At 37.1% G+C, this 13,449-nt stretch overlaps 2 long non-coding RNA genes across 9 annotated transcripts in view; one reads left to right on the top strand and one right to left on the bottom strand.

The window, feature by feature from the left end:
• Positions 1 to 13,449, bottom strand: part of LOC112989847 (uncharacterized) — a 201,300-nt gene that overhangs the window by 78,092 nt on the left and 109,759 nt on the right. For 2 of the 5 annotated variants that reach the window (XR_010390175.1, XR_010390176.1), the window contains one exon: positions 7,848 to 13,409. The exons of 2 other annotated variants lie outside the window; for them this stretch is intronic. This is a non-coding gene — a long non-coding RNA (uncharacterized LOC112989847). Of the gene's footprint in view, positions 1 to 7,847; positions 13,410 to 13,449 lie in introns of those variants that run through there. One more of the 5 variants, XR_003260926.2, reaches the window with a different exon arrangement.
• LOC112989846 (uncharacterized) overlaps positions 1 to 13,449 on the top strand; it is a 385,773-nt gene that overhangs the window by 319,569 nt on the left and 52,755 nt on the right. The gene's annotated exons all lie outside the window — the stretch shown is intronic.

Here is a 13,449-nt window from a genome sequence, read left to right as displayed (position 1 = left end):
ACTAACTCCCGTTAGGCAGCCTCTGCCATTCATCTGACTATAAGCAGCACTGTTGCCCTGCACATTGGTATTTTATTTCTACAGAGCACAATTGTTTGGTTTCTGAGTGATGGAAGTATGTGTCACCCTTAGATAGCTGTCTAGATATTTTCATATACTTTGAGGTTTAAATTGGTGATGGACATTGTTTCTTGGGAGATTACTCATTATTGTTAGTATCAGGTTCAGCGCACTGCTTTATAAAAGGTTTGCTCGAGAGACTATCTACATGACTGCTGCTTTCTTTTAAGCTGTAGAAACCGTGCCACTGAAAGGGGGGAGGAAAAAAAAAACTTATCAAAAGAAAGCACAAAAGCCGACAATGTCTGTGTTACCAGCTGTTCTTGGTCAGCTTGTATTTATTATTAACTGTAAATCTGTTCTTCATAAAGCCTGAATGGCAGGTGACTACTGAGGACGAGGAGCGAAAATGTGGTTATGAATTGAATATGTACAAAAAATTAATCCATTTGGTAGTCCTTACATGGTCATTTTAGCAAAAATTTTTCTTGACTATTTTATGACTGATAAAGAAAACATTTCTTGATGGGTGAATGGTTATGGCTTTCTTCTAGTAAAGTCAGCATACACACTTGCTGGTAGAAAACTGCTGTTTTTCAGAGATGATGATAACACATTTGGGAGGAATTGAACTGTAATACTGTAGAGCATCCAATTGAAATACCCTCACATGAAAAATTTGAAATTAAGTCATATGTGCTCCCCAAATTCATTTAGTATTAGATCTGAGAACAAATACGCTATTCTGTTGAAGCCCTGCTTGTTTCCATGGAGCTTTTCGTGAGCAGGAATTGAAACCTAGGTTAGGGGATGTAGTATGGGAGATTTAAGTTCATCTTTATTCAGTGTCTTAATACCATTTCTAACAACAAAGCCTAATTGCATGACAGCAAACAATCCCTTTTCCCCTTCCTGTTCTGCATTGCACTGCTGTCTGCCTTGTTCTGCTGCCTTTGAATGCAGACTAACAGCTGCTGCACTATTGGCTTCATTTTTTTCCCTGATGCAACTTGTTTGAGAAGTAGATTAAATATTCCTCAAGAAATATGCAAGATTTTAAGAGTTTTTATGCAAATTTGTTGGGCATTTTTAAACTTTCATCTTGGAAAAATAATTTTAAGATTGAAATGGGCTTTAAGGATAATATGTTTCTTACACCCACATAAACTACCTGTCTTTTAGAAATTCCATTTGCTTATGGTGAGTTCTTCTGTATCTAAGCTAACTTACAGAAAGAATAAGACTCATAATTCCATAGCCATTTTTAGTTGCCTTCAGTGCGTTAATATTGTCTTGAACAGAATGTCTTTAATGAAATAAATGGCTTTTAAAAATTATTTTTACAGGAAAAGTTGTCAAGGAATTGTGCATATTTTACATCAAACAGTTTTGTTATCAGATAACTTTTGTGGAATTGTTGTGAAGAATTGTGATGGAGTAAAACTTTTGATATCTGGGGGTTTTTTGCTTGTTTGTTTTAATACAGAACTCAAAACATCTTCCAGGATGACTAAAAGCTTGAACTTTTTGACTGCATCTCCTGAGGTGAAGCTCCCATTTGGAGCTCCATTTTTGATAGTAATCCAGATAGAAGATGGGCCCAATTCCTTTCTTAATAATCATGTGTCTGTCCAAACATCTGTCCCAATGAAAAGACAGAGTTTCTACTCTGTTGATCCATTTGCTATGAAGCTAAAAATCTCTTTTGCTTTAATGGTGGTCAAAATAGGAGTCAGTTGGAGCTACATGGACCAGGGAAGAAGCAAATGTGATGAAGGCAGAGCTTGCATGGTATAGTATGGTGGGAAAGATAGAATCCTTGTTATAAGGGATCCTGGGACTGATGCTGCTGGAAGTAGTAGTCAGGCATGAAGGAAGCTAGTATGTCAAGAATTATGTTGCTACTACTAGATGGTAGCTTTTAGACTATCCTTTCTCCTGCTTTTGCTCTCTGTTTCGAAAGAGAAAAGTGAAAAAAGTTCAAAAAAAAAAAAAAAAAGTGCTTAATTTTTCTCCTGATATTCTTGGTCAGGAATCACGGAACTCAACCTTGTTTCATTCCTTTCGTAATCTTGGTTGAGCAAATGGGAGCTCTTGGCAAAACCTGCCCTATCTTGTGTTTTCTTCTTACTTAGCTTTACTTGCTTTGCTCCTGTCTTAACGAGGTTTAAAGAAAATCAGTTCACTAACAAAAGGAGGGTTTTGCACCTGAATGAGTGATATTAAAAGTGATACTGTCACCTTAAAATTCCATTCTTAAAGCTTTTTTAACCTCCTTCCCCTCCCCTCTGCCCCAGAACAATCAAAAATGAACAAAAAAACCCACGCGCTCTCACTTTTTTCTGTTCCTCCAGGTAAGTTTGCATTTTGAGGTTTTGATAGCCCTCAGTGTATAATCACTTTAATTTCCACCTTGAATGATCATCAGTCAATGTGGCCCACTGTCTGTGTGGCTCTTTCACACGGCATTGAAGAGAAAAAAACTTTTCAAAAAGTAAAAGAGAAAATAAATAATGTGTAGTGAAAGTCCAAGTGTCAGCAGGAGAATTCAGTGGTGTACATAGAATTACAGGGTACTTTCAAACTCTATTTTTAGCTTACCTAGATCTCAGATCTGCAGTAACTTAGTAACTTTTTTAAAGTCTGAAAGAAGTGGTCTGCACAGCTTTTCCCATTTTGATGCCCCCTGCCTGTGGGGGCATCTTTAGAAGAGAGGAGACAGCAATGGTTTTGTTTAGATTTGACAAAAAGCACACTATGTTACGCAGTGGAGACCTTACTTTTCTTTCACCCGTCTTCACTGCTATACTTCATCTGGTCCACCAGCTTCTTACTTATGTTTATTCTGTGATTGTGTTGGGAGGCAAAAGTTTTTTTTTCTTTTTTTTCTTACCCCTTTGCCGTTTTATTTGTTTACAGTAACATAGTTACTAGTATTACAAGTAGGTTGGGAGGAAGAAGACAATGTCTGTTTCTCACATTGTCAATGGCCTGCCTTTTGTTTGGTGAAACTCCACTCTTTACCAGTAAATCAGGTCTGTCACTGATCTTAATACTTAAAGCCCTCCCGTTTTCCTCACCGTTGCCTTCCTCCTCAGAATTATAAATCAATACACCTTCATCTAAGTGTAAAAGCCTGGGATGTTTATGTTGTAGATCTCTTCCTCTGTGCCTTGATTTGTTCAGTTCTATTGCTAAATGTGATTTAAGGAAATCGAATGTAATACTGAGTTGACAATTAATAGTTCTACTCAAGACTGCCAGCAAGTTTTATCTTTAAGGAAGTTTGAAACAAACTTTGCATTGTACTGCTCTGTTTTCCCCCCCTCTTTAATACTGCATTAAGCATCTGCAAATAGTTTTCTAAAAGAAGTAGAAAGCATCTGAGCTAGGGAGTTCCACTACATCTTCCTTAAGGAAAATTTTGAATTTTCTGTAGAATAAAAAAATAATGATTGTTCAAAAGAATCTGGAGGAAAGTATCTCAAAATGTTGCAGTCTGAGGAACAAAACTGTTTTGTTAACTCCACCAATTCTGACCATCCAGAATAAGCTGTAACTACAACAAAGTACAGTCACCTACTCTTTTTGACAAAAATCCATTTTTAAGCTTTTCAGTGTCCTGTTCACTTCTACAGACTGGCACTTAGTGGTGTGTGGTCTGTTTTGATAGCTATTGTAGAGTGAGCATTAGTGCATTTTCTTTTCTTTTGGTCAAAGTCTGGACAGCAAATGTGTGAAATGTTAGTTTTCACCACGATTTGTGGGATAATTATGGTGATACAAAATTAAGGAGGGGAGAGACCTAGTACTTCTCAGGTGTTGCAACGCATTTTATACTGCAACTTTTCTTGGCCCAAATTAGAAAATTCTTTTGGCAAACTAGCCACAGGTGGCTAACATTAAAAAAGTGATATTGAGACAATATCTATGAGAAGACCATCATAGTCTTGGGGGAGGGGGGGAGGGGAGGGGACGGAACGGACAGTCCAATTAGATGACTAAAGATAGACTTCAAAATTGAATGTAATTAAAGTAGAATCAACTCCTTGGTTTTTAAAGCAACATACTTGATCTATTTTTCAATGTTTATCAAATTATTAAAAAAAAATATTAATAATGAACCTTGGCTAGGGGATAATGCTGAAAGGACTGAAGAAGATGAAAAAAGAAATCTTAATTTTCTTTATAGAACCCATGCTCCTAAATTGTCTAAATGCTTTTGTGAATCCAACCCTCTGTGATTACACTGAAATAAGCCCAAGCATGACGCGCTCTGTTTCAGTTGTGAAAATATAATTTGATAGAAACATCTCTGAATGTTATGGAAGTAGCACTGGATTGGCTTTCAGCTTAGTCTGTTCCCACAGGACTTTGTAATTAGGTTTGTTGGCCAGAATGGCCAACAAATGGCAGACAGGTGGCAATGAGTTGCTGAGGCCTGCCTTTTTCATGTGTAGCATTCGCTTACGGGACTCAGTGTTCCTCAAGCTTCAGCCCTTCGCGTCTTGCTGCATCTGTGTATGGGATACCTATGGTTTATGACATCCAAAATGATGGAGAAGGACATCAGATAGTGAAAGAATGGGTGTAACTAGTACTAGAATTCTGAGGAGAAGGAAAGATTAAAGATAAAACGATGACAGGAAGTAGGGAATTAGGACCATGATAAGATAGAATATATATGGTAGGAACAAAGCATAAAAATGTTGTTATAATATAAAGGTCATATGTAGCTTTGTGATCAAGTAAACCTGGAGATAATGCAGTTTTATGAGACTTTTGCAAAACTACCTTTTCATGAAAGCCATTAAATTGTAGAAATGGTGACCCATCTGCACTAACATTTTCCAACATGAAAAGAAAAGGAAACAAAGATGCAAACAAGTCAGCAAAGAAAAAGAGAGTGAGGTTTACCTCCAGAAAATAAGACCCAGAATCTGCAAAGGTATTTTGTTATACCTAGTTACTTTATCTGAAGAGTGCTAAGATGATGCTGAAAGGGGACAACTGAAAGCCCATAGTTGCATGGGGTGATAGCTGAATAATCTGAGTAGTTTTCCTATGTTGCTGATGTAATACTTATTCTTCCTTCCATTTCCCATGTTGTTTCTTTGTTGTCAGCTTCTATTTTTTCCTCAACTGTGTTTAAATATAAATCTTGCCAAATTCCAGATACAATATAATGTTGATTCTAATGTGTGAAAAGTAGAAAGCATGTTTTTAGGGGATAAGGGGAGAACAAAATCTTAACTGAACTATCACTGAAAATGAAGTCTGGTTAACATGAATAACTTAGTTGGTTTTCTGTTTCTGTGTTCTTCCAGTGGACTAATACTTAAAAATTGTTATTAATCTTTTTAAATACAAAATTATGCTAGTCAGAAAAGGACAAAATTGAAATCTTATTTAAAGTACCAGTTTTGCAAGCTTCATCAAACAATCATGAGATTTCAAATGATTGGTGGGTTTCTCCTATCTTCCTTTGGAATTTTAAGTCTTAGACTTCATATTCTAAAGCTCTTTCTACACCATGATAAGAGCTAGAAAATTTATTTCAGAAAGGTTAAGGTTTTAACCTGATTCTAGAAGTTAGGGATTAAAACATTTAACCAAAGATCTGAATTTTTGTTATGCAGTTGCTGACACCACAGTTTTATTTTGACTACAGCATAGTCTATAATTTTAGTCATGATGTGAAGACAGAATGTAGTTTTGTGACAGTAGGATCAAAGGTGAGCACCTGTGAGAAGCTCTTTATGATATGGCCAGCCTAGAAAACCTGGGAGCCAAACTATCATTCTCCAAGTTTGATGTTCCCTCTAACCCTTATCTAAGTTGCATTCTCTTTCCCAAAGTAAAGATCTCAGCTAACTTTTATGCCAGGAATCCTCAGTGCTATTAATCAGCTCTTACAAACCTGTGCTTTCTTGTAATTGGTACTATAAGGCAATGGTGAGTCATGAATACAGAATTTTGCAGCACATTGGAAGATTAAAAACTATGGGAAGTAGAATATGTTTTGGCTGAGTTTAAAATAAGAATCAATATCTGCAACAATGGAACTAAACTGGGGAGATGTCTTGAAAGGGCAAAGACTTTTCCTTTGTAACTTAGGTTACATCGAATGTGGGGACTCGGTCATTAAATAACTTGCCCAGCATTTGAGCAGTATGCAGCATTATGTCTGGGAACTCGGCTCCAGTGACAGAAAGATATCTCATTTCTGTTCATTTGGTACATAGGGGTAGCTCATCCATCACAAATGTTTTATTTGTGACACTTTCCTACTATTTTGAGCCGTAAAAGCTTTTTATATGACCTACTGTAATAACAGCTTATCCTGAGAAATGTGGGTATATGGAACAAACTTGACTCTTATTTACACAAATAGAAATCTGGTGTGACTACTGAAGCCAGCTGATTTACCCTGCATTTACCTTAGTGTAACTGAGAGTTGATTTTGACCTGCTGTTTTATGCCTTTAAGCTTGCATTTATAAAAATTTCATTTTTAGATGTTACATATCTTTGTTTGTTACTCAAGGTAGAATGTAAGTATAACTACAGTTATGGTATATGGGGCAAACCTTTCAGTGAGAAAAGTCGATGAAGTTTACACTAAGGAAAGTAAGACTAAGAACTAATGAATAATATTTCCCAGTGTAAGTCCCCCAGTAGTTAATATCTGATCCTCTGCTTCAAAAGAGCGGGGAATGAAGCTGGGCAGAAATGTGGTTTTAAATTAATGATCTACCAAGGGGGGGGGAGCAATTTCTGTTAATTTCATCTTTGCAACTGAAACTTATTGAAAAGCACTGCAATCTAATCTAGGTATAGAATTTTTTTTTTTTTTTTTTAGATTTCTTACTTTCAGCATTGTTATATAAATGATTTCCCATTTAAAAGTAAAAATAATCAAATATTTGTCAGACGGCCTGATTTGCACACTCAAGGACTGCAGGAGATAAAAATGGTCCACATCAATTCACGTGAAATTATCAGTTAATTTTTGAATTTATGCAGGATTTTCATTCCAACTCTAAATAACCAGAGTTCTGAAAGTTTCTAACAAAATATTTTTGCTTTTTTTAAAATTGGATTAAGAAGAAGATTTGAAACAAACACAAAATTAATTTTAGACCTTTTCTATTTTGTCTTGAGCACTAGTCATTGCAAATTAAAGCACTCTGTTGTGAAAAGCTGAAGAGGTATTTCTTGGACATGAGGGACAGAAGGTATATTTTTCTATCAATACATGTGTAATGATCCATTGTCATTTCTAGAAAACTAGGTTCTGTTTTGAGAAGCATGATGAGGAAAAAACAGGAATAAACACTCTGGGTTTGCATACTGCGTGTGTATGTTGTGGTATTTGGTTACAATGAAAAAAATATTTTCTATCTTGCTTTTGCCCCTTCTAAAGGGAATAGTAATGTTTTCTTCAGTTGCAGTCTGAGCAGCAGCATGAACATTGAATGTTTCTGACATTTCTGTTCTTTGTGACAGGTCTATGGATTAAACTAACCAGTTAGGCAGGGAGGTGGTTTTAGCTCATTTTTCTTTGCATGAATGCAATTTGAAAAATACAGTGGTTTTCAAAATGTCTATTCCTGGTTGATGCCCTGTTTTATTAACACAACTGTGGCAGATACTTGCTATTTTTATTAAATGCAAATATATTACGACTCAATAGAATGGCGACTATAAACTTAGTAATTGTACTCATTATGTAAAATGCAGTCTGGTGCACGATAGTGAAATTGTAGACACGAGCAGTATGAAACATATCATTGAGTAGGTTGTGCAATATTAAATTAGAACACATTAAATAGTGGCAACAGGAAGAATAACATTACTTGTAATAGTTCTTATCAAAAAACTAAGATACTAAAACTAAAAACAAGAACCTGTGTATACGATGGCTTTTCAGCTTAGCAGTTCAATATGAAAGTCCTTAGCTGACAAACTCAAAGGTCTCTGCTAAGAGCAGCTGCTTCTTTCATGTATGAAGTGCATGAACAATTCATTTTCCTGGGTAAGACAGGATTACAGGATATTATGCTGAACTTACATGGGTAATGACAATACAGTTTAACCTCTTGATGCCAGGGTATGTGAGAATTCTGTGTATATTCATATTAAATATATAGGATAGACATATGGGGCAGGAGCTGCTGTTCCATCAGGTATTTGTAATAGTAGTTGCTATGGTATCAATCTGCTAGTGTTACTTTACAGAAACTGATATCTTCTTAAGCCCTTCTCAACATTAAGGAAGCTGAATTTCTTCAAACTCGTAGCGGTGAACACCTGGAGTAACACTACAGAAGTCAATCACTATTCACTGATGCATGAGGAGGAGCTGCATTTGATTTTGAACAACTTTGCTTTATAGAGAAATTTTCAATCTTTTCTGAATTGTTATCTATCAATTGGAGTAAAGTGCTACTTTGATATCTCATGTCAGTGATCATTACACAATGTAGGAGAATGAACTATACTGACAGAAGAAGTGAGACACGCATGCATGGAGGAAACCTGTGCGGTTCTTAAAACTCAAATATTCTATGCTGAAATGTCTTATTGCTCCACTGATTAATAAGTCACTTTTGCTTTTGCCCTTGCTGATCACTTCATGTAGGCTCCTATGCAGCTGTTCATGAAAAAAGAAAATAACTCATACAGAACTGCAAGGCAGAGGTGCAAAAATCCTCAGATGTTTTTGTTCTCCTGTTCACTCTGAAATAGCAAGAGATAGAAGAAGAGGAGGCAATTTAACTAACTGCTTTACTAATTCTTCTTTTAGTATTATTAACCCAGTGGCAATACATTAATTTAATGTAAGAGTGTTATCACCTAACTTTCTCTTCCTACCAGCCATGCATCTAGGCAGAACTAAGTGCCTAGGAGAACCTCTGAAGTTCAGAGTCACTTTAGGTGCCAGGACTCCCATATCTTTGGGATTCTTGTCATAGGAAGAATGTATCACTGCCTGGAAATAGTTTTCACCATTGATCGTAATGGGAAACTTGTAAGTTAAGGTAGACCAGCTGCCTGATTTCTTGGTCGCTTATTTAGATGAGGACCATGTTATGTTGAAGAATACTAATGCATAGCACTTCATCCCAGCCAGTAACTTCATTCTCCTAGTTTTCCATTTCTCTGTGTAATGCAGCAGAAGGCTGTATGTGTGTCTCTGCCTTATTCAGAAAAAATAAAAAAGCACTTTTTAAGTAATTTAAAATTTAGTTTACAAGATTGGAACTCTCACTAGAATATGCAGTACCGCTAACTCATTCTTAGCAGTGACAAATATTTCATTATAAAGTTGAAAATTAGTTAAAGTTCTGCATAAAAGGAACAGCTTTACTGAAAATGTGATGTTAAGAATCAACTTTTTGGCCCTTCTGGTCTCCATTTATGTTTTTCCATGTAACTTTGTAATTTATTTTCTAATCTTCCTCACTAGCAGCTTAGATAGTATTTTGGTCCAATGCATGTTAGGTCTTTCTTCTTTTAAGTCCAGGACATTTTAAAAAACATGTCCAGTTTCAGAACTATATTATTTTGGGGAGGAGAATGTGTTGTCTTTAGATTCTTATCTCTCTTAAAAAGATTTAAAAGGTATCAGTAAAGTTAATATTAAATGCTTTTGTCAATGTTACAATCCCAAGCCTTTCCTGGAATATAAAAGGGTAAAAATTGAGTATTACAGAGTTTGCAAAGCTTTCCATGGTAGTTAGTAGTGATGCTGAACTACTAGAGAACAGGAAAATAAAACTTTTATGAGCCCAATTGTAAAGCAAGGCATCCTCATTAGTGTAGGTTCATAAACAGGTAATACTGATTTTTCCAACTTTATTAGGTGGAGGGAAGGATAGCTTTTTAAAAAAAAGAAAAAGAAAACATTATTGCTTAGGGATTGTTTTGGGGGAAGTGAAGAAAGAGAGAAATTCTTAGATATGCTTGGATTCCTAAGAAATAACCTTTAACCATTTTAAATTACTGTATTGTGTCAGAAGTGATACATTTTGTGTTTTAGTAGTTGGGTGGTTCATTTTCAGCTCCTAATTTTTTTGTTAATTTGTTATTTTTTCCTGTTTCCAGTGTATTTTTGAAGTGTGAATTTTATTAAAACTAGTAGAAAACTCCCCTATTTTTTAAGAAGAATCAAAAAAGGAGGGGAGTTTTTTGAACTTCTTTCTCTCACATAAAACTGCAGTAGCTTTCTGATACAACCATAGGTATTTGGATAATAGCTAGTCTGCAATTTTCCCATGAAAATGTTTTATATGGGAGTTTTAAAAACTGGAAAAATCAGAGCTAATACATATTTTACTATATATACACCTTAATCCACTTATATTTATGTATATATCTATATAAATCTGCTGATAAGTTTTAAGCTATTCAAAAATAATAAGGTTTTAATAAGGCTGAATTTTGTATGCCTTGTATCAGTCAGTCCATCCAGTCTGAGACAGCAAAATGTCAAAATCTCAGAGACTTTGAGAGCAAGCCCCTCTTTTTCCTCTTCTGTCTCCTAGGAACATATATTTAACATCTCCACGACAAACTGGAATAGATCGCTGTGTGTCTTCCTGACACGGACAGTGCTCCTGACTGGTTCATGAACTCAAAAACTGGCACTTCCTATCAGCAATCTTTCCTCTTTTGAAGGAAGGTGTCAAGTGTTGGTCCAGATACAGTCTTCTGAAAAGGGGGGCAAACCCTTTCATTTTCCCATGAGTCAGACTGGACTATTACAAGGATTCTTTCATTTTCCTGTGAGTCAGACTGGACTATTACAAGGATTCTCCCTTTGGTGTGAGTGCTTTCTGTATTGTTTATGCTTTCTGAGGAAACAGCTGGATGTTCTGTTTGAAGAAATTAATATTTATCAGAGACAAATGTGTCACAGGACTCGGTATTTGATGTTTATAGTTTTGGATGAATTTGAGGGAACAATAAGACCAAGCTGCAACAGTTCAAAGAGGAGCTCTAGTCCTGCTCATGACACAGATGTCTATCTAGTGCTGTCAGTGAAATTCTGACAATGGGTCTAAATGGCAATATAGTAGAACTGAAATGTTCAATAAAGTAAATGCAATAAAGCAAATTTCAAGGGCTTCTAAGAGATACAGCAAGCAAGATCTTGAAGATGTACACTATATTGCCTTTTTAGGTTGCGCAATCTTCCGTACCTCTCTTTCCTCTCTCCCGCTTCAAAAAAGCAATTTGATGAGACTGCCTCTTATATGAATCTAGCATGCTTTCAAGAACACTACCAACTCTGTGAGACAGGAAAAAAACTCTCTCCATGGAAAAGTCCCTAGTGAGAAATCTGGTGATAGCATATTCCCTGAGGAAAGCTGCTGCCTTAAACTGTGCCCTTACAGGAGACAGGTGAACAACTCCAATATTTCATGTATAAAAGATGTGCGTGCCTGTGCATGGTGGCATGACACAATGCTTTGTGAGAGCTCATTTTAATCTGGGTCCTTCACATAACAGTTGAAATTATTTCTGTAATTATTCTTAGGTATAAGATCCAAAATCAGTTCTGTTAATACATATACTTAGACTGTTTGACATAAAATGCATTTAGATACCTCATTTAGACACCCCTCTGGAAAAAACTGTGAAAATCAGCAGTGATCGAGTGCATGAGCTGCTACTGTATTGCTTCAAGGCCCAGGAAAAAAGCAAATACAACTGGCAGATTTTCATCTGAACCGTCTCATTTGCAGTGCAATTTCATTCCAAAGCTTACATAATCAGACTTGCTTTTCTTGTAGCTAAATCAGATCTTGTTTTAACTCTAACTGAAAATGAGATCATTGCTATATAAAGGAGTAGGAGAAGATTAAAGTATGTGCTTGCTTTAGAACTGAAATATACATTAACCATACTAGTGATAAAATATTGTCATTACAAATCTTTATCACTGTTTTTGATTAGAAATAGATGAATTACATAATTAGACATTCTGCTGAATAAATTATTATGTAGATAACTATGACTTGTTTTAAAATAATTGGTAGATTTATTATTTGATGGGAGTATGGACTACTTTCAATGCTGCCTAATGTAGTTAGTAAATTAAGAAAAATATATGAAGTCTCCTAAAGCTAGAAGAGGCTTAGTCTCTTCTGTATTTGTAGTGTAGTAATCATGCAGTTTTTATTACAAATATGTCCATTCAGAGAAAATTATGATCAGTTTTTCAAAAAAAAAAAAATTCTCTTCCTGAAAATACACTATGACCTTTGTGCATTTTCAGATTTCTAACTGGACTGGTTTGCCTTCGTGCTAGGACTGAAGGCACTTGGTGGGTTTTCACCATCACTGAATGGTTCAACCTGCCTCAAAGATATGCAGAACTACAGAAACGTCTGTCACAAGGCTGCCGTCGATGTCTGCCTGCAATGGCCGTTTGCAGTAGCTTTATATACCTTGGCAGTATGCTGTTGTGATCTGTCATCAATGACTGCCTTATGTCTCTCTTGTACTGGGGAGCCCAGCACTGGACACAGCACTCCAGGTGTGGCATCACCAGGGCTGAGTAGAGGGGAAGGATCACTTCCCTCCACCTGCTGGCAAGGCTCTTCCTAATGCAGCCCAGGAAGCCCCCGTCGGCCTTGCTGGCGCTCTGCTGGCTTGTGATCAACCTGCTGCGCACCAGGACCCCCGGTCCTGCTCTGCAGAGCTTCTTCCCAGCAGGTCAGCCCCCAGCCTGGACCAGCGCATGGGCTTGTTCCTCCCTAGGCGCAGGACTTTGCACTTCCCTTGGTTGAACTCCACGAGGTTCCTCTCTGCCCATCTCTCCAGCCTGTCGAGGTCCCTCTGAAGAGCAGCACAGCCCTCTGGGGTATCAGCCACTCCTGCCAGTTTTGTATCATCAGCAGACTGGCTGAGGGTGTGCTCTGTCCCATCATCCAGGTCACTGCAGAGTAAGTTGAACAGGACTGGAGCCAGTGTTGACCGACGGGGTACGCTGCTAGCTACAGGCCTCCAACTAGACTTTGTGCCACTGACCACAACCTCTGAGCTCTGCTGTTCGGACAGTTTTCAATCCACCTCATTGTCTGCTCATCCAGCCCATACTTCATGAGCTTGCCTGTGCGGATGTTATGGGAGACAGTGTCAGAAGCCTTACTGAAGTCAAGGTAGGTGACATCCACTGCTCTCTCCTCATCTACCCAGCCAGTCATCCCATCACAGAAGGCTATCAGGTTGGCTAAGCATGATGTCCCCTTTATGAAACCATGCTGACTACTCCTAATCACCTTTTTGTCCTCCGTCTGCTTGGTAACGGTTTCCAGGATTAGCTGCTCCATCACCTTCCTGAACGATGGGGAAGAGCAAGTTAATAAATCTAGTAAAA

The sequence above is a fragment of the Dromaius novaehollandiae genome, chromosome 8 (assembly GCF_036370855.1).
Source record: "Dromaius novaehollandiae isolate bDroNov1 chromosome 8, bDroNov1.hap1, whole genome shotgun sequence".
NCBI lineage: Eukaryota > Metazoa > Chordata > Aves > Casuariiformes > Dromaiidae > Dromaius > Dromaius novaehollandiae.
The sequence above is the reverse complement of the archived record's forward strand: the minus strand, read 5'-3'. Positions and strand labels throughout refer to the sequence as shown.